The following is a 25,850-nucleotide window of genomic DNA, read 5'->3' as shown; positions in this document are numbered from 1 at the left end:
GTCAGCACCATCCCACAGCTACTCTGCTCCTCCTTCCTGGGACCGTCTGCTAACAGCAGCATCATTTTCTTAAGCACACAATCCTCAAACTTCCAAACTATCTTTTGTTCGCCCTTGGCCCTAAATTCTTTTTTTTAAAATATATTTTATTGATTTTTTACGGAGAGGAAGGGAGAGGAATAGAGAGTTAGAAACATCGATGAGAGAGAAACATCGACCAGCTGCCTCCTGCACACCGCCTACTGGGGATATGCCAGCAACCAAGGTACATGCCCTTGACCGAAATCGAACCTGGGACCCTTCAGTCCGCAGGCTGACGCTCTATCCGCTGAGCCAAACCGGTTAGGGCTGCCCCTAAATTCTTTAATCTTCCATCAGAATGTTCTCAAAACCTGGTCTTCCTTTCTGCTTCTGCTGCCAATGCCCCAATTCTAGTAACTTCATTATTTCTTTCCTAGACTTAGTAAATTACCTCCTGTGAAAAAAAAGGAGACTAGCACAGAAAAAAGAACTCTCCTGCTGAAGACAAGAGCTGGATCAGCTAGCCCGACTGCCACCAACATTAACCCTACATTTGAAAGTTACTGCTTCTCATTTAACTTTGGTCCAAGTGTGGAAAACTGCTCTTAAAAGCCCATGACAAAGTGAAGGTAAAACAAAACACTCAAAGAAGTCTTTAACGAAGGTCAGCAATAAGAAAAGGAATGAATGAAACACAGAGGACCGGGCTAGACATTTGAACAAAATACCTCTTGTCCTCCTGGCCTACAGCCCAAAGAGGGACCACAGGACCCTCTGTCGTGGCTCCCCCAACAGGTACACACCAGCTGTTCGCCTACGATCAAGAAGCATGAGCTCAGAGAGACACCACACTCAAGGTCTCCAAACCAAAACCAAGCAGCCTGAGCCTCCTGTTGGCCTGTGTAGGGCCTGTTCTCACAGCTGTTCCCCTGCACACAGCGATGCTGGCCGACTGGAGCAGGCCTCGCCTGAACACTGCTCCCTGTGCTTCATTAAAGAAAATCACAACATAAACATGAAAAGACATACACCAAACTAGTCCCTCCCCCTGATTAATTCTCTACACTCCCTCCTTCCAGAACGATTTCCTTACGATGCAGATCTCATCCTATCACTTCCCTGTTCAAAATCTTGTTTTTTCATCAACCACAGAATTAAAGAAAATATCTGCATTTATGGCCCTAGATCAAGCATGTCAAACTCATGGCCCGCAGACCACAGGAGGCCCACAACGAATATTCTTGCAGCCCAGCCAATATAATGGTATATAAGAAACATTTTAATAAAAATTTCGTAACTTAATTTTTACAATATCCTGTTATGCATAATTAACTACATAACAAACTACAACGTTCTTTAATGACTGATTACTATAATCGTGTTGCATTCATTTCCTTTACACACCTATGTGCAGGCGCTCCATTTCTCTCCAATAATACTAGCAGCAAATATTTTAGCAGCTGATTGCCACATCATTAGTTTTAGACTGATTTGTTTGGTGTGCACAACAGGAAATATTTCACTTTCGGAGAACAAGAAAAATAGGTTTATTTGTGTTACACTTATTAATTTCTGCAGTTACTCAGTGTCTGGTAAGTTAATGTTCAAGAAAAAATATTAATTTTTATTAAAATATTCTATTATTTTATGTTAACGATTACTCATTTATTTCATCCCTTTGTATTCAGCATGTCTTATCGAAATAAACCTACGTTTTTTTATTTTCTTTTTAAATTTTTTTTATTGATTAAGGCAGTGGTTCTCAACCTTCTTAATGCTGCGACCCTTTAATACAGTTCCTCATCTTGTGGTGACCCCCAATTTCATTGTTACAAATTGAACATAATTAAAGCATAGTGATTAATCACAAAACAATATGTAATTATATATGTGTTTTCCGATGGTCTTAGGAGACCCCTGTGAAAGGGTCGTTCGACCCCCAAAGGGGTCGCAACCCTCAGGTTGAGAACCGCTGGATTAAGGTATTACATTAAGGTATGTCCATTGGTTAGACTTACATGCATGCATACAAGTCCTTTGGTTGATCTCTCCCCTTTATCCCCCACCCTCCCCTACATTCCCTCTGCGGTTTCATGGTCTGATCGATGCTTCTCTGTCTCTGGATCTGTTTTAGTTCATTAGTTTATGTTGTTCGTTATATTCCACAAATGAGTGAGATCATGTGATATTTATCTTACTCCCACTGGCTTATTTCACTTAGCATAATGCTCTTCAGGTCCATCCATGCTGTTGCACATGGTAAGAATTCTTTTTTACTGCAGCATAGTATTCCATTGTGTAGATGTACCACAGTTTTCTAATCCACTCATCTGCTGATGGGCATTTAGGCTGTTTCCAAATCTTAGCTATTATAAATTGTGCTATTATGAACATAGGGATGCATATATCTTTTCTGATTGGTGTTTCTAGTTTCTTGGGATATATTCCTAGAAGTGGGATTACTGGGCAAATGCGAATTCCATTTTTAGTTTTTTGAGGAAGGTCCATACTGTTCTCCACAGTGGCTGCACCAGTCTGGATTCCCACCAGCAGTGCACGAGGGTTCCTTTTTCTCCGCATCCTCGCCAGCACTTGTCATTTGATGATTTGTTGATGATAGCCATTCTGACAGGTGTGAGATGGTACCACATTGTCGTTTTGATTTGCATCTCTCAGATGATTAATGACTGACATGTTTTCATATGTCTCTTGGCCTTCTGTATGTCCTCTTTCGAAAAGTGTTTATTTAGGTCCGTTGCCCATTTTGTTATTGGGTTGTTTATCTCCCTTTTGTTAAGTTGTATGAGTTTCCTGTAAATGTTGGAGATTAAACCCTTATCGGTGATAACATTGGCAAATATGTTCTCCAATGCAGTGGGCTTTCTTGTTGTTTTGTTGATGGTTTCCTTTGCTGTGCAAAAGCTTTTTATTTTGATGTAGTCCCATTTGTTTATTTTCTCTTTAGTTTCCACTGCCCTAGGAGCGGTATCGATGAAGATATTGCTTCTGCATATGTCTGAGATTTTGCTACCTGTGGGTTTCTCTAATATTTTTATGGTCTCCTATCTTATGTTTAAGTCCTTTATCCATTTTGAGTTTATTTTTGTGTATGGTGTAAGTTGGTGGTCTAGTTTCATTTTTTTGCATGTATCTGTCCAATTTTCCCAATACCATTTATTGAAGAGACTGTCTTGACTCCATTGTATGTTCCTGCCTCCTTTGTCAAATATTAATTGAGCACAGTGGTTTGGGTCAATTTCTAAGTTCTCTATTCTATTCCACTGGTCTATATGTCTGTTCTTGTGCCAGTACCAGGTTGTTTTGAGAACAGTGGCTTTGTAATACAGCTTGATATCTGGTATTGAGATCCCTCCTACTTTGTTCTTTCACAGGATTGCTGCAGCTATTAGGGGTCTTTTTTTATTCCAGATGAATTTTTGGAGAGTTCATTCTAGGTCTGTGAAATATGCCATTGGTATTTTAATAGGGAGTGCATTGAATCTATAGATTGCTTTGGGTAGTATGGACATTTTGATGATGTTGATTCTACCAATCCATGAACACGGTATGTTCTTCCATCTGTTTATGTCTTCCTCTAGCTCTTTTTTCAGTGTCCCGTAGTTTTCCAAGTATAGGTCTTTTATGTCATCCTTAGTTTATTCCTAGGTATCTTAATTTTTTTGGTGTGATGGTAAATGGGATTGTTTTTTTAGTCTCTCTTTCTGTAAGTTCACTATTGGTGTATAAAAATGCCTCAGATTTCTTGGCATTAATTTTGTATCCTGCTACGTTGCCAAATTCATTTATTAAGTCTAATAGTTTTTTTATGTAGTCTTTAGGGTGTTCTATGTACAGTTTCATGTCATCAGTGAATAATGACAGATTTACGTCTTCTTTTCAATTTGGATATCTTTTATTTCTTCTTCTTATCTAATTGCTATGGCTAGCACTTCCAGTACTATGTCAAACAGGAGTGGTGAAAGTGGGCATCCCTGTCTCGTTCCTGTTCTTAGGGAAAATGGTTTTAGTTTTTGCCCATTGAGTATGATGTTGGCTGTGATATATAAGGCTTTTATTATGTTGAGGTATGATTCCTCTATTACCATTTTGCTGAGAGTTATTATCAAGAAAGGGTGTTAGATTTTGTCAAATGCTTTTTCTGCATCAATTGATATGACTATGTGATCTTTATCTCTCAATTTGTTTATGTGATGTATCACATTTATTGATTTGCAGATATTGTACCATCCTTGCATCTCCGGGATAAATCCTACTTGGTCATGGTGTATGATCTTTCTGATGTAATACTGGATCCGATTTGCTAGAATTTTGTTGAGGATTTTGACATCTATGTTCATTAGGGATATTGGCCTGTAATTCTCTTTCATTGTGTTGTCTTTATCTGGTTTTAGTATTAGGGTAATGCTGGCTTCATAGAATGAGCTTGGAAGTGTTCCTTCCTCTTGAATTTTTTGCAATAGTCTGAGGATAGGTTTTAGTTCTTCTTTGAATGTTTAGTAAAACTCACCTGTGAAGCCGTCTGACCCCGGGCTAAACCTACATTTGTATGAAAATTGAAGCTTTTGTTTTTTTTGCTGCCCGCATAATCTTATTTGGCCCGTGTTAGCCTTTGAGGTTGACATGCTTGCCCTAGCCTGTCAACCCCTTTATTGTTTTTGTAGTTTCCTCTCTAGGTGCAGCTTCCACCCTTATTCCCCCTGCACATTAGCAGCGGTTCTCAACCTGTGGGTCGCGACCCCTTTGAGGGTCGAACGACTCTTTCACAGGGGTCTCCTAAGACCATCGGAAAACACATATATAATTACATATTGTTTTTGTGATTAATCACTATGCTTTAATTATGTTCAAGTTGTAACAATGAAATTGGGGTCACCACAATATGAGGAACTGTATTAAAGGGTCACGCATTAGGAAGGTTGAGAACCACTGTGCTAGAGGCATAGTGGTCTACCTGTCTGTCATTAGCTGAACAAAACACACACCTTCCTATCTTGCAGCCTTTATTTCAGTATCTTCCCACAGGCCCAGAATGCTCTTCCCCAGGATTAAATACCCTCCCTTCAAATGTGTCACCCAACCAAGGAGAGCTCACTCATTTACAATTCCATGTGCTCAGTCCTCCCAGAGCTCTATTGGTAAAAGGTAATGGACTCGCAGAAGAGAGTGATGTGCTAAGAAATGTTTCCTAGAGCTTATCCCTCTCAGTTTCAATATTGTCAGTGGTATAAGAATTCTGAAAATGATATTACAGTATGAGGATAAAGTAAATCATAAAACAGGTCAAGTTACCAACTCAGTCTTCAGAATATTGTGTAACCTTTTCTTCCTAACTCCCAAAAGTCAAATTATTTTATTTCTTCCTCATCCTACTCAAACTCCAATCCACTTGAAAAAAGTTGCATTCAAAAAAGTGAATGTTTTTGTTGTTGTTGGGATGAAATGGAACATTTCCTTTCCCTCTCTCCAATTCACATATCCCTACATCTTGAGTGCCTATATTAGGCCACATCACATATGTGTGCCCTTATTACACATGACTCTCTGTGCACACACACAGGTTCATCTGCTGAAGCTATATAGAGCAGGGAAGACTCTCTCGCTTGCTGCACTTTTCCCTAGGATGTGAGCGGAATAAAAACTACTTCATTCAGATGCTTAAGAACTGAAATTTCCTTAAGTGAAGAGGTAAAATGAGATTTGATGATTCACACATGAAACATATTGTATTTTATACCTTTTTATTCATTTAACACCTATTTATTGAGTGTCTACATGTCAGAAATTATTCTAAGCAATGGAGGTAAAGCAGTAAATAAAACAGATAAAAATACATAACTTCACGGAGCTAATAAGATCAGACTCAAGATTCTAGAAAGGATTTATAACAATATTTAATTTCATCTTAAGTTACCTAAATATAAAAGGTGTATATATACTATTCAACTAGCTATAAACCCTACTAAACTAGTTTGTATGACCAAAAAAAGTCTGAAAGTAGCATTAAAATAAAAGTTTGAAATAATATCCTATGATCACTCAAAGAATAGAGGAAGCAAGTGGCCACCTTAGAGTAGTAGAATCAAAATCCAAATGTGCTCTAGGAAGAGAATTTACCACTCACTTCCCAAAAGATGCCCATTGTTTTCTTTTATAAAATGTATAACCTTAGGTTATAAAACTTTAAAACTACACACATGCACACACACAACTATACAAATTGTTGTAGAAGGCCAAGATTATGTATATTTTTATACATAAAAGTTTATAAACTTTTTATATTTTTTATCACTTTAATACTGCTTTACTACTAATGCCAGAAGTAACCCAACTCAGAAATTTTATGAGTGACTATAGGCCGTAAGCATTAAATAGAACTTTGTTTAATATATAAGTAGGCTCCAGATAGAGATCCTATACAGAGCAGAAAAAAACTTTGTGTGAAAAAAAGAACAACAAAACAGCTAATAGTCTACCATAACCCATTCTTCCCTTCTCCCATACTTGGCCTTCCAGCTACAAATTCCATTTCCTGGCCTTCCTTGCATGTGGCCATGTGACTAAGTCTAGTCCAGTGGTCGGCAAACTCATTAGTCAACAGAGCCAAATATCAACAGTACAACGATTGAAATTTCTTTTGAGAGCCAAAGTTTTTAAACTTAAACTATATAAGTAGGTACATTGTTATTAATTTAATTAGGGTACTCCTAAGGCTTAGGAAGAGCCACACTCAAGGGGCCAAAGAGCCGCATGTGGCTCGCGAGCCACAGTTTTCCGACCACGGGTCTAAGCTAAGGGGACGTGAGTAGAAGTAACGTGTACAACTTAAGCATCATCTTCTTATAGACACCTGACCTAGGTTTATACTCTTTCTTTCCCACTTTCTGCTGGCTGGTGATGGTGATGACTTGAGAAAGCTTAGAAGATGCCCACTGACACTACATTGTCCAGGTATGATAAACAATATTTGTGTCCCCCCAAAATTCCTATGTTGAAACCTAATCTCCAATGTGATGGTTTGGGAGATGATTAAGTCATAAAGGCAGACCCTCATGAATGGAATTGGCACTCTTACAAAAGATACTCCATAGAGCTCCCTCACCCCCTTTACCATGTGAGAACACAGCCAGAAGATCTGTGAACCAGGGAGGGCGTCCTCACCAGACAGTAAACCCACCCTTGCCTTGACCTCGGACTTCCCAGCCTCCAGAACTGTGAGAAATAAACGTTTGTTGCTTATAAGCCACCCACTCTATGTTTTGTTATAGCAGCCCAACTAGACAAGACACCAGGCTTTTTGCAGTCGGATGTCCCCCTGTGGCCAAGATCTTGCCAACAGAACATGAGCAGAAGTTACAGATGCCACCTTGGTCTAGGCCAGGGGTGGGCAAACTTTTTGACTCGAGGGCCACAATGGGTTCTTAAACTGGACCGGAGGGCCGGAACAAAAGCATGGATGGAGTGTTTGTGTGAACTAATATAAATTCAAAGTAAACATCATTACATAAAAGGGTACGGTCTTTTTTTTTTTTTTAAGTTTTATTCATTTCAAACGGGCCGGATCCGGCCGGCGAGCCGTAGTTTGCCCACGGCTGGTCTAGGCCTTTACACATGGGCCTACCTACTCTGTTCTTGCACCATTTTCTGCCTGGAACCTGGAAATGGTGACATAGCTTTTACCACACAGGCAAGGACAATCCACCAGGGAGACAGCAAAGAAACACTATGGAAGGAACCAGGGTCCCTGAATGGCCGCACAAAGCAGAGACATTCAGTGATCTCAGAAGTTTTCCTTAGACTCACGTGAGACTTTTTTGTTCCCTAAGTCTCTGAATTTGGGGGATTTCTTAGTTATTTCAACGTGGCAACTCTAATATTCAAATTAGATTGAAACCACACCACCAGCTCTGGACCACATGTCTCTGAATTGTTGCTGGTGAGAGAGAAATAAACTTTTAGATTACTTAAACCACTATATTTTGGATTTTGTCACAGCAGGTTAGTCAACATATACTATGTTCCTACCATCTAGTCTGCAATTAATTAGTATATATAATTTAGGAATAGGTGAAAGAATCTACCCACAATCCATTGTCCTTTTCTCCTTTCCCAACAGAACCCTGATCTGGTATAGATATCCACTCCTCCTCTGCAAGTCATGTGCTTAGGGGATGCTGGCTGACTCTATTCCTAGTTCTAGCAAGTACACAGTAATTGCTTTAATCAATTGCTATGAGGATTCCTTTCCCCTTGCCATCAGTAATTAGTTCAGAAGTTGGAAGTGGCCCATTTCCGGCCAATGAGATGTGAAGGCGGTCTCCTTAGGGAGGAAGGGGGAGCTGCTTTTGGTATACTAGGAGAAAGAGCCCGTTTTCTGTCTGCTCTCTGAATGTGACACCTGGAATTGATTCAGGCACTTTGCTAGGGGCACAGCTAACACAGAGTCATAGAGAGAAGTGAGTCAGAGCCTGCCTGTCTCCTCTAGGTGCTGAAGCCAATTTGATTTACAGCTTTTTGTTACCTGCAGCTGATGGCATCCTGATAAAGTATAAGAGTCCCCATAGAGTATACATAATAGATGGACCAATGCTAGAAATGAAATAGAAATAATATTCTACCCTATCCCAATCATGAACTGAAAGAAACATAGTCACTTCTATCACCCTAGTAGCACCAAGGGGCACCTGAAACCACAAACAGAGGAAAACTGTTAAACATTCTTCATTGACTCCAAAAAACTATAAGGCTTAAAATTACCAAAACTATAAACCCCAAACAAAATACAACAGTCTCCTCATTATGCAGACTAGGTAGTACTCCCAGAAAGAGAAGCAAAATCTCATTTGCCTGAGCCACTTAATTCCTGTTGTTTCTCTTCAACCAGGCAAATTGAGGTCATCTTCTCACTTACTTATTACTAATTCTCAACACAATCTTTTAAAAGCTTTTCTAAACATTCTGTACTCTTATCAAACTCCAAATCAGTATAGCCATTGCCCCAAATAAATAAAGCTCCATAGGATACAAACAGCAAAAACTGTATTCTTTCTCCCCTGCGCCTTTAATCCCTTCAGAAGCCTATTCAGTCCCTGTCATGGATGAAATCTGTTCCAAAGCTTTTCCAGTCATTCATAAAAAGTAAAAGTCCTTTGGTGACAAAAACAACTATATTTCTGGAGGTAAAATGTCCAGCCCAAATTCCAAACTTTATTCAAAATTAAAGTGTCTTGCCGAACCGGTTTGGCTCAGTGGATAGAGCGTCGGCCTGCGGACTCAAGGGTCCCGGGTTCGATTCCGGTCAAGGGCATGTGCCTTGGTTGCAGGCACATCCCCAGTGGGGGGTGTGCAGGAGGCAGCTGATCGATCTCTCTCATCGATGTTTCTAACTCTCTATCCCTCTCCCTTCTTCTCTGTAAAAAATCAATAAAATATTTAAAAAAAAAAAATTAAAGTGTCTCCATGGAAGCATGGAACAGAGTGCAGAATCTCAGAGGAAAGGCGGGGGAGGGTGGGTGGGTGAAAGGTAATCAACCAAAGACCTTGTATGCATCTATGCATAACCCACTGACACAGACAATAGGGTGCTGAAGGCCTGGCATGGGGGTAGGGGTGCAGGGGAGGGCGCAGGGCTGGAAGAGGTCCATGGGGGGAAAGGGGGACATATGTAATACTTTTTAAAAAAATATACATATTTTATTGATTTTTTTACAGAGAGGAAGGAAGAGGGATAGAAAGTTAAAAACATTGATCAGCTGCCTCCTGCATACCCGCTAGGTACATGCCCTTGACCAGAATCAAACCTGGGACCCTTCAGTCTGCAGGCCAACGTTCTATCCACTGAGCTAAACCAGTTAGGGCCATATGTAATACTTTTAACAATAAAGAATTATAAAAAGAAAAAATTAAAGTGTCTCCCCTCCTCCAGCTCAGGTTGTTCTAGGCATAGTAGGCGCCTTGAATCTTTAAGCTCCTTCCTTCAACTCACTACCCACAGTGTCTGACTCCTCAAATGGGGCCTCTCTGTGGGTTCTGCAGAGCTTTTCCCTCTGGAAATATCCCACTGCGGCTCTCCGGGCTCAAGCAAAGCCTCTCCTCCAGGTGACCACTTAGAATGCCCACACACCCTCCAGCCTCTGTATCTAATGGGCATACCTCCAGCCTCCAATGCAAAGCTCACACTGTCTCTGGCAGGAAAAGCTCCTGGGTGGGGCCAACTCATTAAAAAACCCTGGTCGACAGAAATTAGGCCCCCCTGCCTTGTTATTAATGAAAACACAGCTGGCTTCCAGGGTGGCCACCTCTTCTTGTTCTGCAGCCAGGCAGGCAGGTATAGCTCCTACATTTGACCTCTAAACTTTTCTAGTCCACGTTCAATGTCCCCACAGCCCCCAGAGGACACAGATCATGTCAAGAGAACCCAGCAGTCTCTTTCCCCCTCACACAGCTTGAGGTGAGATGGAAGCATCCCTTTCCTTCCTGCTCTCCCAGCCCCTGTCTTGGCTTCTTCAACCTAAATCACACCTTCAAGGTGGTGGGTTAAGGGGTACAATCTTACTTAGGAATGTGGATGTCATTGCCACCTATTGTTTTGTTTGCAACTTTTGGGCCTCAGCCAAAACTGAAACAGAACAAAACCCATGTCAACATCCTGTTTTGCTTGCTTTTCCCAGTATCCAATATGTCTGCCTCTTCCTACTTACTCCTCCTCCAATGTCTAGAACAGACTCAGTCCTTCCGTTTTCATTAACTTTTTTTGCACACACCTTGTTTTTTACTTAGCCATTGCAATTTTCCCTATGCCTCTCCCTCTTGCCACTGCCAAACCTCTAAAATCACCTGTCTAAACTCATCACCTCTGTTTCTTCATCAAAAATTTCCTCTAACCATTTGCAAATATATTTCTCCTCCAGAAATCCCTGAAACAGAACTCTCAAGTCACCAGTGCCCTTTTAGACCAGTGTTGTCCCATAGAATTTTCTACAATGATGAAAATGTTCTGTATCTGCACTAATAGAGTAGGCACTAGCCACATGTGGCTGTTGAGCACTTGAAATGTTGAGAATGAAAAACTAAATTTTTATTGGATTTCATTTTAATTGATTTTATTTTAAACAGTCACACATGGCAAGTGGCTACTGTACTGGACAGCACAGTTCTAGATAAATCAAATGACTTGTTTCCAATTCCTTAATACTCTGTCATTTGGTATTGCCAGCATTCTTCCATTAGTTCTAGGAGGTGATTTTTATCCATTAGTTCTAGGAGGTGATTTTTAAATAATGTGCAAAATTTAAATCAATGGGCTAAAGAGAGAGGCCAGTCTGAGCTAAAGAAATAACATGACTAGATGCTGAGATTAATCAGCAAATGGTGAGTGCATTGTGGAAGGGAGGAGACAGGAGTGAAGAGAATGAACAAACCAGAGCAGTGGATAAGGGTAAGGGGCTAATGGGAGGGAAAGAACTAGGGATAAGCTAGAGATGGATCACTGGGACAGCTGACAGCTGGGGAATAAATCATGAAGCAAAATTTTGAGCAGAGAAAATACAGATGAGAAAACAAAGATTTTGCTTAAGGTCACAGAGCATTTTGTGGCAGAGCTATAGCCAATATCTAAGTTTACTTTCCTCCCACAATAAGGTTTGCATTTCAAGCATTTAATTAAAAGTTTTTCAAAGAGCATTAACTCTGGCAATGGCATGCAAGACAGATCAGAAAGTGAGAAAGTCTGAAGGTGCTAAAGGCAACTAAAACATAAGAGTAAAACAAATTGAATTCTACAAGGTGGTTTTCAAATAATTTTAGCAGTGAATTCTCAACATAATATATAAGTGAGATGTTTTATTAAAGTAAATTCAACTTTAGGTTTAAGTGGGCAAATACCTCAGAGATAATATATTATGGGTTCAGTTCCAGAACACTGCAATAAAGTGCATATCTCAGTAACATGAGTCACACAAATTTTTTGCCTTCTCAGTGCATAGGAAAGTTGTGTTTGCACTATGTTTCTCTCTCACGTCAATGTTTCTCTCTCCCTCTCCCTTCCTCTCTCTCTAAAATCAATGAAAACAACATATCCTCAAAGCAGGTAACCCTTCAAAGCTTCAAAGGATAGGCTGACTCTCATGTTAGGAGCTAAAGCAACTGGTGACTTTAAGTTGGAGCCAATGCTCCAACAGAGTTTTCCTCTGTTCCCTTGGGAGAGCAGGAAGGAAAGGGATGCTTCCATCTCACCTCAAGCTGTGTTTCAGTTGATGACTGCTGACTGATCAGGATGGTTGGTGCTGAATGTTATGGTGGCTAAAGCTTGTTCTTAAAATAAGACAACAATGAAGTTTGCTGAAATCAATGGACTCTTCTCTTCATGAAGAATTTAATTTCTCTGTAGCATGTGATGCTGTTTGATCGAATTTTACCCACAGAATTTCTTTCAAAATTAGAGTCAATCCTCTCAAACCTTGCTGCTGCCTTACCAACTAAGTTTGTGTAATATTCTAAATCTTCTGTTGTCCTTTCAACACTCTTCACAGCATCTTCACAAGTATATTCCACTGCAAAAATCCACACGAAGCAACTCCGCATCTGTAAAGTTTTATCATGAGATGGCAGCGATTCAATCACATCTGCAGGCGCCACTTGTAATTCTGGTTCTTTTGCTCTTCCCACCACATCTGCAGTTACTTCCTGCACTGAAGTCTTGAACCCCCTCAAAGTCATCCATGAGGGCTCGAATCAACTTCTTCTAAACTCCTGTTAATGTTGATATTTTGACCTCTTCCCAAGAATTAAAAGTGTCTTTAATGGCATCTTGGATGGTGAATCCTTTCCAGAAGGTTTTTATTTGACTCCGCCCCTGTCAATCAGAGGAGTCACTCTCTATGGCAGCTATAGCCTTACAAAATGTATTTCTTAACTAATAAGACTTGAACGTCAAAATGATTCCTTGATCCATGGGCTGCAGAATGGATGCTGGGTTAGCAGGCATGGAAACAACATTACACTTGTACATCTCCACCCATCAGAGCCCTTGGGTTACCAGGTGCATTGACAATGAGCAGTAATATATTAAAAGGAATATTTTTTTCCTGAACAGTAAGTCTCAACAGTGGGCCTAAAATATTCAGTAAACCATGTTGTAAACAGATGTGCTGTCATCCAGACTTAGTTGTTCTATTTATAGAGCACAGGCAGAGTAGAATTAGGTAATTCTTAAGGCCCTAGGGTTTTCAGAATGGTAAATAAGCATTGGCTCCAACTTAAAGTCACCAGTTGCTTTAGCTCCTAACATGAGAGTCAGCCTATCCTTTGAAGCTTTGAAGACAGGCATTGACTTCTCCTTCCTAGCCATGAAAGTCCTAGATGGCATCTTCTTCCAATAGAAGGCTGTTTCAACCACATGGAAAATCTGTTGTGTAGAGTAGCCACCTTTCATTAATTACCTCCTGGAAAATTTGCTGCAGCTTCTATATCAGCACTTGCTGCTTCATCTTGAACTTCTTTCTATGCTATGGAGATGCCTTCTTTCCTTGAAGTTCATGAACTAACCTCCATTAGCTCCCAAGTTTTCTTCTGTAGCCTCCTTACCTCTCTCAATCTTCATGGAATTGAAGAGAGTTAGAGCCTTGTTCTAGATTAGGCTTTGGCTTAAGGAATGTTGTGGCTTGTTCCATCTTCTATCCAAACCACTAAAACTTCCTCCAGATCAGCAATAATTGGCTGTTTTGCTTTCTTCACTGGAGTAACACTTTTAATTTCCTTCAGGAACTTTTCCTTTGCATTCACAACTTGGCTAACTCTTCAGTGCAAGAGGCCTATCTTTCAGCCTATTTTGCCTTGCCTTTCTCATTAAGTTTAATTATTTCTACATTTGATTTGAAGTGAGAGTCATATGATCCTTCCTTTCACTTGAACACTTACAGACCATTATACGGTTATTAATTGTTCTAATTTCAATATTGTCTCAGGGAAAGAAGAAAGGCCCAACCAGAAGGAGAGATGGAAGGAAAGGCCGGTCAGTAAAGCAGTCAGATCACACACATTGATCAATTAAGTTTGCCTTCCTAAACGGACACAGTTCATAACATCAAAGATCACTGGCCAGAGATCACCATAACAAATAATAATAATGAAACATTTGAAATGTTGTGAGAATTACTGACATGTGATACAAAGATACAAAGTGAGCAAATGCTGTTGGAAAAATCATGCCAACAGACTTGCTAAAGACAGGGTTGCCATAAACCTCAATTTGTAAAAAAATAAAGCAGTATCTGTGAAGCACAATAAAGCAAAGTCCAATAAATGATGTAAGCCCATGTTATGAAGTCAATTAATATGAACAAAACTGTTTTTGCAATCCAGACCTTTTCCAAACATGAGTAAAGTTAATGCCTTGGTGGTATCTACTGTGTAAAACATCATACATAATGTATTTGTTTTCCTGTGCTGTTTCTCATTACTTTTTTTAAAAAAACTACATTTTTATCGAGTTCAGAGAGAAAGGGAGGAGAGGGAGAGAGAGAAATATCAATGATGAGAAAGAATCATTGATTGGCTGCCTTCTGCATACCCTCTCCTGGGAATCGAGCCTGCAACCTGGACATGTGCCCTGACTAAGAATTGAACTGTGATCTCCTGGTTCATAGTTTGACGCTCAACCACTGAGCCAGGCTGACTGGGCTCTCATTACTGTTTTTGAAGAGTTTTAAAACATATTAAAAATAAAATCAGCACTGGCTGGTGTGCCCAGTGGTTAGAGTGTCGGCCAGATTCCCGGTCAAGAGGACATACCTGGGTTGCAGGTTCAATCCCAGGCCCCAGTCAGGAGGCAACCAATCAATGTGTCTCTCTCACATAGATGTTTCTGTTCTTCTCTCTCTCTCTCTCTCTCTCTCTCTCTCTCCCCTCCCTTCTACTCTCTCTAAAAGTCAATGGAAAAATATCCTTCGGTGAGGATTAACAACAACAACAAAAAAGTAAAAAAATAAAATATAAATAAAAGCAAAACAAATGCTTCCTGAGCCCCTACAGCACCTCTGCAGCCCCTGGGTTTCAGTGAAACAGTGTGAAAGTTATTCAGCCACAGGTCCACAATGCCCATCTCCATCATCCCTTCAGTTAGCATCCTTAAAACATCCTACACAATCTACTTACTTGCTACACTTACGCTTTTTATATGATTCTATGTGATTTACTTTTATATCTGATATTGCATGTTCTGTTCACTGCTGCATTCAATGGCAAAACAGTTGCCTGGCACATAGCTGACACAATAAATATTTATTTAATGATGAATAAAGTATCTTTCAGGCCTTCACCCTTGCTTACAGTGCTGCTGCACCTGCAGTGAGACCAGCTTTAGCACCTGCTACTCTGCAGCACTCAACTATGCCCTAGCATCCCGTGCTGTGTCAGGCCTTCTCCCCCAGTGGGTTTAGCATCAACCCTCCAGGCTGCCGGTAGGGTCTTATGCAATATACTTCCTAACTCGCCCATGTTTTCCCCAAATTTTCGATGTCCATGTCTGCTTCATCCATGAAGGGATACAGGCTCCTTCAGGGCCCTTATTCAGCCTCAACACTATACACACTTCCTGGCACATACTAGGTGCTTAAATAAACATGTTAAGATGGTATAACTGAATTACAAACTGGAGACATATTGCAAAGAATCATCAAGACTTGATCATGTGTATAGATAGGGTAAAGGAGAGATGGGAATAGAAAAACTGGTACTGCCACTACCCAAAAGGAGACCTGAGTGGGTGGCCTGAGCACTGCAATGTGCAAGCAGAGGCAGGAAAAGCACTTAGTGGTGAGGCTGTGAGGTGTAACCCCACAGGCCCAGGAAAGGGCCAGTGAGCTGGGTGCCTTTACGGTTACTCACAAACCTCTGTAACTCTATGAGTCAATGCGGATGAGGAGCTGGATTTTAAACATGCACATGTGACAAAAGGGTATCCAAGCAGAGATGAAGCATCCTTTTATTACTCTGGCCCATTCTGATTTCTCTCCATTGCGACCTTCTCTAACACCTAAGTCTAATATAAAATTTGGCATTTAATCATGTTTCCTATGAATCAGTAACTTCTCCAACGAGAACACTTTTTGCTGACTCCTTATGTACTTTGCTATACTCCTGGAAAGTGTCCTTTCATATAAAAAAGTATTTTTCTCAAATAACAGTAGCTATGAAGCATTGACTTTACCTTAAGAATATATCTCTGCCAGAATCGGTTTGGCTCAGTGGATAGAGTGTCGGCCTGCGGACTCAAGGGTCCCGGGTTTGATTCCGGTCAAGGGCATGTGCCTTGGTTGCGGGCACATCCCCAGTGGGAGGTGTGCGGGAGGCAGCTGATCGATGTTTTCTCTCATTGATGTTTCTGGCTCTCTATCTCTCTCCCTTCCTCTCTGTGAAGAATCAATAAAATATATTTTTTCTAAAAAAAGAATATATCTCATGTAGCACTAACACATATAAACACTCAAATATTTGTTGAATTACTGGATTTTTAAAATATAATTCATTGGACAAATATTACTAAAAAATTTAAGAGTAAATTATTTATACTTCTGAAGTATTCACTGCATCATTAAACCACAAAGAGAATAACATTACACTAAAAATGTAGAGAAGATGAAGACTTGAGGAATCATACACTGGAGAGTCTTCTGATTTCTTTGGGATTATTACCAAAAGGGGTGGGTCTTAAAATATAGTTCAACTGCCATTATAGTTCAAGCCTTTAAGTAATATTTTAAATGATGATATTAATTCATTTACCACCTGTATAAAGTTTTAATTTCCAAAATTCCCAATTAAAAATGGTTAACTGATCATGTGCTTTTTAAAAATGTGTTTTTATTGATTTTATGAAAATATGTTTTTATTGATTTTACAGAGAGGGAGAGGGAGAGTAAGGTAGAAAGAATAATGAGAGAGAATCATTGATCAGCTGCCTCCTACATGCCCCTCAGCAGGGACCACGCCTGTACCCTGTGCACGTGCCCTGACCAGGAATAGAACCTGGGACTTGGTGCATAGGATGATGCTTAACCAACTGAGCCACACCAGCAGGGCTGATTATGTGCTTTTAGCTCTACTCATTCCCAATATTTCAAAATTCCAGTAAAAAGATTTCTAAAAAGGCAGAAAACTGCATAAACAAAATGGGAGAGAAGACAAGAGCTGAAAATGTTATGTTATACAGTAGATTGATGAGTGTGAATGGACTTAGCACAATCATAAGACAGCAATGGGGAAAAGTTAAAAACCAACATACTTGAACAAACAACCCCAAAGTGGCCTAAAAAGTGGCAGCATCAGGGACCTCTGGATGTCAGGATAAAGGTGAAGCTGAAAGGAAGTAGTTAAAATATATTTTTTTAATAACTAAGCACCCCTTCTTTTCATTCCCCTGCCACCTCCACTCTCAATTTCTTCAACTTTGTATAGCCTAGCAACTTCCCTCCCACGCCCTGGGATAAGATGGGAAGTTTCTTCTGGAGAGAGTCACAGAGGACGTCTGGAACATAAGACTCAGGCATAATTGAAGGTGGGGCTGTAATATTAAAAACAGGAGAATTACAAAACTTTACATGCTGAACACTGAGAGCTCCCCAGGCTCTCTTCTCAACTGGGCTCCCACATGCTGCAGCCAGGACTACCACTGTCCATTGGCAGAGTCTTCTCTGGGGCATCTGACAAAGTGCAGGGAAAAAACAAAGACAGTGATATCAAGGGCTACCAACAAAATGGCCAGCCTGTTTTATAGTGAAGTCCACAGCTGACAAGCCTCTTCTGCATATACAGAGTCCAGTCAGTTTCCTGGGTTTCCTTCCTTCCTTCCTTCCTTCCTTCCTTCCTTCCTTCCTTCCTTCCTCCCACCTTCCTTCCTCCCTCCCTTCCTCCCTCCCTCCTTCCTTCTGAAGTAAAAATAAAACATAAGAGTTGGAAAATAAAGTTGAGAAAATCTCCAAGAAAGCAGAACGAAAAGACAAGAAGATGTACAATGGGGTGAGTGAAGAGAATAGGAAAATGAAATGATGAGTGGAGAAGGTCCAACATCTACATAATAATGATTCCAAAAAGAACAGAAAAAACAGAAGGGAAGAGATAATTCAAGCCAATTACCCAGAACTGAAGACTGAAAAGACATACAAAAAGCCCACACATAGAAGAAAATAAACCTATGTGTATATCACTGTGAAGTTTCAAATTACCAAAGAAAACAGAACATCCTGCAAGCTTCCAAAGAAAAGGGGGAAAGGTATAAAAAGTATCAAAGGTCCAGATTATAAATGATTTCTCATTTCTGGGAATTCAAAGACAGTAAAGGAATGCCTCCAATATTCTGAAGGAAAAATGGTTTCCAAACTATAAATCTAAACCCAGCCAAACCATTAATCTTGTGTGGTAGAAAAACAGAATCATCTTCAAACATGAAACCCACCTGTCCTCAGACTTATCATCAGACCCTGAATGACCTTGGCATGTTCTCCTTTGTCATGTGACTTCCTCCACTCCACCTCAAGTGGCACCTGCCCCTTGAAACAATTCTCAGTCAGGTAACAGGAACATTCTCTCCCAGTAGGCAGCAATTTTATTCATCCTTGCAAATCCCACTAAGCATAGCAGAATGTGCAATGCATTACATTATTGAACAGACATTGTTGAAATTCATCGATGGGATAGAATAAGCAAGACTAATAATGATTGTGAAGTGCTTACCACATAAATGGTATCTGAACTGAATTTGAAGATTCAAAAACTACTTTCCATGACCTAAAATTAATGAATTTACACAAGTCAAAACAGAATTATTCATAAAAATTTTAAAATGTTAAACTCTATAAAAAAAATAACAACATAGAAATCAACAAAACATTTACAAGTACACTGCTCTCTAAACTTAGACATTTGGGCAAATCAATGTTTTCAAACCAGAATACCAACAATGCATAGTTACCTGTCAATTAGTGAAAGAAATCAGGTCATAACCTTATTTAAACTCTGTTAATTATGACAATACTAGAGGCCCGGTGCACAAAATTCATGCATGGGGGGGGCGGGGTTCCCCTCAGCCCAGCCTGCACCCACTCCAGTGGGGGACCCTCTCACAATCTGGGACCGCTGGCTCCTAACCACTCACCTGCCTACCTGCCTGATTATCCCTAACCCCTCTGCCTGCCTGCCTGATCGCCCCTAACTGCCTCTGCCTGCCTGCCTGATCGCCCCTAACCTCTCCTCTGCCTGCCTGCCTGATCACCCCTAACTGCTTCTGTCTGTCTGATCGCCACTAACTGCCCTCCCCTGCCAGCCTAGTTGCCCCCAACTGCCCTCCCCTGCCGCCCGATCTTGCCCCCAACAGCCCTCCCCTGCTGGCCTGATCTCACCCCTAACTGCCCTCCCCTGCTGGCATGATCGCCCCTAACTGCCTCTGCCTGCCTGATCGTCCATAACTGCCCTCCCCTGCTGGTCTGATCTCGCCCCCAATTGCCCTCCCCTGCCGAACTGATCTCGCCCCTAACTGCTCTCCCCTGCCGGCCTGATGTCGCTCCTAACTGCCCTCCCCTGCAGGCCTGATCTCCCCCCAAGTGCCCTTCTCTGCCAGCCAATTTGGTTCTGATTGGTCAGTTTCTATGCCAGTCAGCATTAAAAGCTCCGCCTCCTAGGCAGCCATTAGCTCCTTACATTCACCCAGACTTGGTTCTGATTGGTCAGTTTCTATGCCAGTCAGAGTCAAAAACTCCGCCTCCTCGGCAGCCATTGGCTCCTTACATTCACCCAGATTTGGTTCTGATTGGTCAGTTTCTATGCCAGTCAGCGTCTCTGGGCCAATCAACAGGGCCTGATCAGAAAGGTGGGGATGATCAGCAGCCTCCTTGGAGGCCTGGAGAGAAATGGAGGTACAGCTGTTGGCCAGGCCGGGAGAGAAAGAGAGGCAAGTTCTGATCAACGGCTGCCACAGAGGATACAGATCAGACCCTGCCTCTCTCTGCAGGCCTCCCTCCAGGCCTGATCCGCAGCTCCCTAGGCAGTCAGTGCTCGGTCAGGGCGCCTGCATCGGCCTCAATAAGTGCTGGGTCACCACGGCAACCCAGCACTGACTTCCAGTCTGGTCCAGCCTTCGGTCATTACGACCCTGGCTGTTTATTATATAGATTAAGCTGATTGTTATCCGTAGGTATCAAAGAAAATGCTGTTTTAAAGAAGCTAGATGTATAATAAATATATATTCATATGTAGATACTCAGAGACATAGTAAAATTTTAAATTTAATCTAATAAAAATATAAAGAATAAGCTTCTTCAGTTTTTCTCTGAAGATAAAAGAATATAGAAGAAAACTGGAGAGTATAAAAATTACTAATCATCAATGTCTAACAATTCAAGTTAAACAGCTGGTAAACACTACTAAAAACATAATTCCTAACTCCAACATTTAATTAGTTCTTCCTACAGATATTACACACTAATTAAAAGTAGTTGACATTTATTGAGCAACTGCTACATGTAAGAGAATACTGTAGCAATATTTTCTTCCGTCAAAATAGAACAAAATTGTGAAGTAGGTACAATGTCGTAGGACAGCACACTTGCCCTTCCATGCTCCTTCCTACCTTTCAATGGTCTTTTACTTCTCAGTGTCCCTTCCTCTCCCTACTTTATCAAGTTTATTGCCATTTTCAAGGGCTTTTCTAGTCTGCACACCAGCTGATACACTTCACACTACCAACCTGTTTTCTGCTACCTTTCCAAGGGTTCTCTTTTAAATCACAATTACTAAAAACCTGGAAGGAAAATATGAGATATATACAGCTATACCTATTTAGAAATATATATATTTAAATAAAATTTATAAATGGCACACTGTTGTACATTTGCCTCTTAACTCTATCCAACTGGTAGCGCTCAGTTCATTACACAGATCTCAGTCTGTGAAAAACAGGAAGGAAAAATATAAACCCTTTAAGAAGAAGAAAATTTGAACACAGCATTATTACAATAATACTAGGACAAATCTCTGTGAACTTTGTGGCACTTTCACTGACCCATACTAAATTTTATTTCCCCAAACTCAACTCAATTTATGACTGGAAAAAATATATATTTAAAGATAAATATTGTACTACAAATTTTGAGTCAAACTCTGCTTCTTAAAGCTGCTTAATATCTAGAAGTATAACTAAATCAGATACATTTTTTTCTGATCACTATTTTAACAATCACCTTTATATAGTTTCTGTAAGCTTTTTTTTTTAAAAAAAATGTGGTAAAATACATATAACACAAAATTTACCATCTTAATCATTTTTAAGTATGTAATTCAATAATATTAATTACACTCACAGTGTTGTGCAACTAATCTCCAGAACTTTCTTCTTGCAAAACAAACTATATCCATTGAACAAAAGTCCTCATTCTCTCCTACCCCCAAATCCCAGTAACCACCAGTCAGTCCACTTTCTGTTTCTATGAGTTTAGTTTAGATACCTCACATAAGTAGAATCATACAATTTTTGCTTTTGTGACTGGCTTATTTCAATTAACATAATGTCATCAAGGTTTAGCCATGTTGTAACATGTGTCAGAATTTCCTTCCTTATTATGGCTAAATAATATTCATATATATACCACATTTTGTTTATCCATTCATCCATTGACTGACATTTAAAATGGTCCCACCATTTGGCTATTGTGAATAATACTGCTACAAACATGGGTGTACAAATATCTTTTTTAGACCCTGCTTTCAATTCTTTTGAGCATGTACCAAAAAATGGAATTATTAGATCATATGGTAATTCTATTTTTAATTTTTGGAGGAACAACTATATTGTTTTCCATGGTGGCTACCTCCCATCCATTTTTACCATCAGTGAACAAGGATTCTAATTTCTCCACATCATCACCAACACTTGTTATCTCTTGACTTGTTGACAATAGCCATTATAACAAGTGTGAGGTGATATCTCATTAAGGCATTTATCTGATGATTACTGATGTTCAGCACCCATTCATGTACCTGTTGGCTATCTTTAGGTATTATTTGGAAAAATGTCTATTAGGTTCCTCTGCCCATTCTTTAATCGAATTTTTAGGGGTTTCCTATTGATTTGTATGAGTTCTTTATATATTTTAGATATTAACCCCTTAACAGATATATAACTTGCAAATATTTTCCCCCATTTAGTAGACTGCTTTTTCATTTTGTTGATGGTTTCCTTTGCTGAGCAGAAGCTGATTAGTTTGATATAGTCCTACTTGTTTATTTTTGTTTTCATTGCCTTTGCTTTTGGTTTCAAATCCAAAAAAATTATAGCCAAGGCCAATGTCAAGGAGCTTATTGCGTATGTTTTCTTCTAGGAGTTTTATGGCTTCAGGTTTCACATTCACGTTTTTAAATCCATTTTGAGTTGATTTTTGTGTATATAACTACTTTTAAATAATTTATAATAATTGAAGTTCACTGAATGCTTTCAGCATTTACCTTTAATTCCTAAACTTTATGAGGTAGTTATTATTTTTTATGAGGCAGGATTATCTCTCAGTTCAGAGAAGTGAATTGTTGAAGGTCAAACAATTGATAACTGGAGGAACCAAAATTTCAACTCTAGTGCTTTTTCGCCATAAATCATTAGTTTGTAAATTATGATGGAAGAAATTGACTAATGTCCTACTATGTGTCTTAGGTACTTGCCTATGCTCTTATCCCTTACTTTTATTGGTCACAATATGGACTAGACATTATTAGCCTATTTTATAAATGAGAAAAATGAAGCTCTGAAAACTTAAGGGACTTGCCCAATAATAAGTGACAGAATTCAAAACAAGCCCACTATCTTCCCACTATTCCACACTGTCTAAGGCAAAGAGCAAACAAAGATCTCACACACACACACACATATATGCAATTTTATAACATTTTGCAACATCACGAACCACAAATGGAAAATATGGGAAGACAGAGATTATAAAATAATGTAATAGTCCTCAAGTTTTTGCTCAATACAAGAAAAACAATTGAGTAAGGTGATCTTAATTTTCTGAACCTGTATTGCTCAAATTTTTCCTATAAAACTCTATTAAATGGATATTAAGCACTTAAAATGGGTGTTTTGCTTTATGGATATACAGAGTAGGGCAAAAGCAGGTTTACAGTTGTGAGTACCCAGTTTATTCTTGTATTATTATTTATTAATTACTAGAAGCCCGTTGCACGAAGATTCGCAATTCGCGCAATAGGCCTTCTTTCCCCTGCCTGCTGGCACCCAGGACCCAGGCCTTTGGTCCAGCCGCAGTGGAGAAGCCAAGGTCAAGGGCTAGGCTTCTCCCCTCTGGCTGCAGCAAGGCTTGGTGTCTCCAGTCTTCGCTCTGTGCCTACATATGCAAATTAACCGCCATCTTTGTTGGGTTAATTTGCATAGTCATTCTGATTGGCTGGTGGGCATAGCGGAGTGACACCAATTTGCATGTTTCTCTTTTACTAGTGTAGATTATGTTATTTTTCATACAACTTATAAACCTACTTTTGCCCCACCCTCCAATATACATGAAACTTCCTTCTGAAAATGTTCATCTTTTTCCATACTATGTTTGCAAATAAAGTGTATGTATGTTTATGAAATCTTTAATGGCTGCTCTGAATTTTTTTTAAATACTTCTTTTATATTTAGAGATAACATTTTTTCCATTTCCTTTAACTTAGTCATATGATTTCAAAAAGCTTTTTCTAAAGCACACAAAGATATTGTGTAACTTATTGTGTTCAGAAAAAGTTTATTATTCTACTAAATACTTAATGTTCATTCATTTAACAAAGACACATTGAGTACCAGCTATGTTTCAGGAATACAAGTATATTCCTAAGTGCTGGAATACACTTTTGAATTTGTTTTTCATGAAGAAGAAACTGTAAAAAAGACCTCAGGGTAAATCAAGTATAAAGTATTTTCACTTATTTAAAATGGCTAAAAAATAAATTCAAACTGGATTTTTATTTGTTCTAAAAGTTGAAGATAATTTTGATTAAGTATAAAAATATAATTTTTAAGTTATGTTAATATTTAGTTTAAAAATTATTTTACAAAAACTTAGCATCTATACATATTTTGTTGTTTTTTAATCTTTTTTATTTTTCAATTACAGTTGAAATATAATATTAGATTAGATTGACTATATTCCCTATGCTGTACTTTACACCCCATGACTACACTATAACTACTAATTTGTACTTCTAAATGCCTCTACCTTTTTCACCCATCCCTCCAAACTCCTCCCATCTGGCAATTGTCAAAACATTCTCTGTATTTATGAGTCTATTTCTGTTCTGCTTGTTCATTTTCATTTTTAGATTCAATTGTTGATAGATTTGTATTTATTTTTCATATTTTTTGTCCTTTTTTTTCTTCCTCTTAAAGAAGACCCTTTAATATTTCATGTAGTATTGGTTTGGTGGTGATGAACTCTTTTTGCTTTTTCTTGTCTGGGAAGCTCTATATCTGACCGTCAATTCTAAATGATAGCTTTTCTGGGTAATCTTGGTTGTAGGTCCTTGTTTTTCATCACTTTGAATATTTTTTGCCTCTTCCTTCTACCTGCAAAGTTTCCATTTTTCCATTAAGAAATCAGCTGACAGTCTTATGGGTGATTCCTTGTAGATAGCTAATTGCTTTCTCTTTATGCTTTTAAGATTCTCTTTATCATTAACCTTTGGCATTTTAATTATGATGTGTCTTGCTGTAGACTTCTTTGGATCAAACTTGTTTGGAATTCTCTGCACTTCCTGGACTTGTATATCTATTTCTTTCACCAGGTAAGGGAAGTGTTCTGTCATTATTTTTTCAAATAGTTTTTCAATTTCTTGCCTCCTCTTTTCTCCTTCTGGCACCCCCATGATGGAAATGTTGGTATGCTTAAAGTTGTCCCAAAGACTCCTTATACTATCTTCACATTTTGGGTTCTTTTTTCTTTTTGATATTCTGATAGGGTGTTTTTTGCTTCCTCATATCCAAATCACTGCATTGATTCTCGGCATCCTCTACTCTACTGTTGATTCCCTGTAAATTATTCTTCATTTCTGTAATGTATCCTTCATTTCTGACTGGTCCTTTTTATATTGTTGATGATCTCACTAAGATCCTTCAAGTTTTCACTAAGTTGCTTGAAGTTCTCATTAAGTTTTTTTAAAATTCTTTATTGTTTAAAGTATTACCTATAGTATTACATGTCTCCTTTTTCCCTCATTGACTTCTCCCCAGCCACCCCCACCCTCAGCACATGCCCTTGCCCCCCTAATGTCTGTGTCTATTGGTTATGCTCATTAAATTTCTTAAGCATCCTTATAACCATTGTTTTAAACTCTGTATCTGATATTTGCTTGCTTCCATTTCATTTAGTGGGGTTTTTTTTTCTGGAGATTTCTCCTGTTGTTTCATTTGTGACATGTTTCTTTGTCTCCGCATTTTGGCTGCTTCCCTGTGTTTGTTTCTATGTATTGGGTAGAGCTGCTATGTTTCCTGGAATTAGTAGAGTGGCCTTGTGTAATAGGTGTCTTGTAGGGTCCAATGGCTCAGCCTCCCAGTAATCTGAGCTGGGCACTGTATAAGCTGTATATACTGTCCTACTGTAGTTGTTTTAAATGACCCTTATGGCCAATTTTATTATCTCTTTCATTTGTAATTCAGTTTTTATTCTACTTTTCTCCTGTTTATAGGTGGAATTTTCCTGCTTTTATGTACCTGGTAATTTCTTATTAGATGTTGGAGATTATGAATTTTATGTTGCTGAGGTCTGGAATTTTTGTATTCA

At 39.2% G+C, this 25,850-nt stretch overlaps 1 protein-coding gene across 4 annotated transcripts in view; it reads right to left on the bottom strand.

The window, feature by feature from the left end:
• The window catches only part of DGKH (diacylglycerol kinase eta), a 293,480-nt gene that overhangs the window by 218,998 nt on the left and 48,632 nt on the right, over positions 1–25,850 (bottom strand). The window lies entirely within an intron of this gene.

This window comes from Myotis yumanensis, unplaced genomic scaffold, assembly GCF_028538775.1.
Source record: "Myotis yumanensis isolate MYYU_CA2020_CCGP unplaced genomic scaffold, mMyoYum1.0.hap1 SCAF_3, whole genome shotgun sequence".
Lineage (NCBI taxonomy): Eukaryota > Metazoa > Chordata > Mammalia > Chiroptera > Vespertilionidae > Myotis > Myotis yumanensis.
This window is presented reverse-complemented; position numbering and strand designations above follow the sequence as displayed.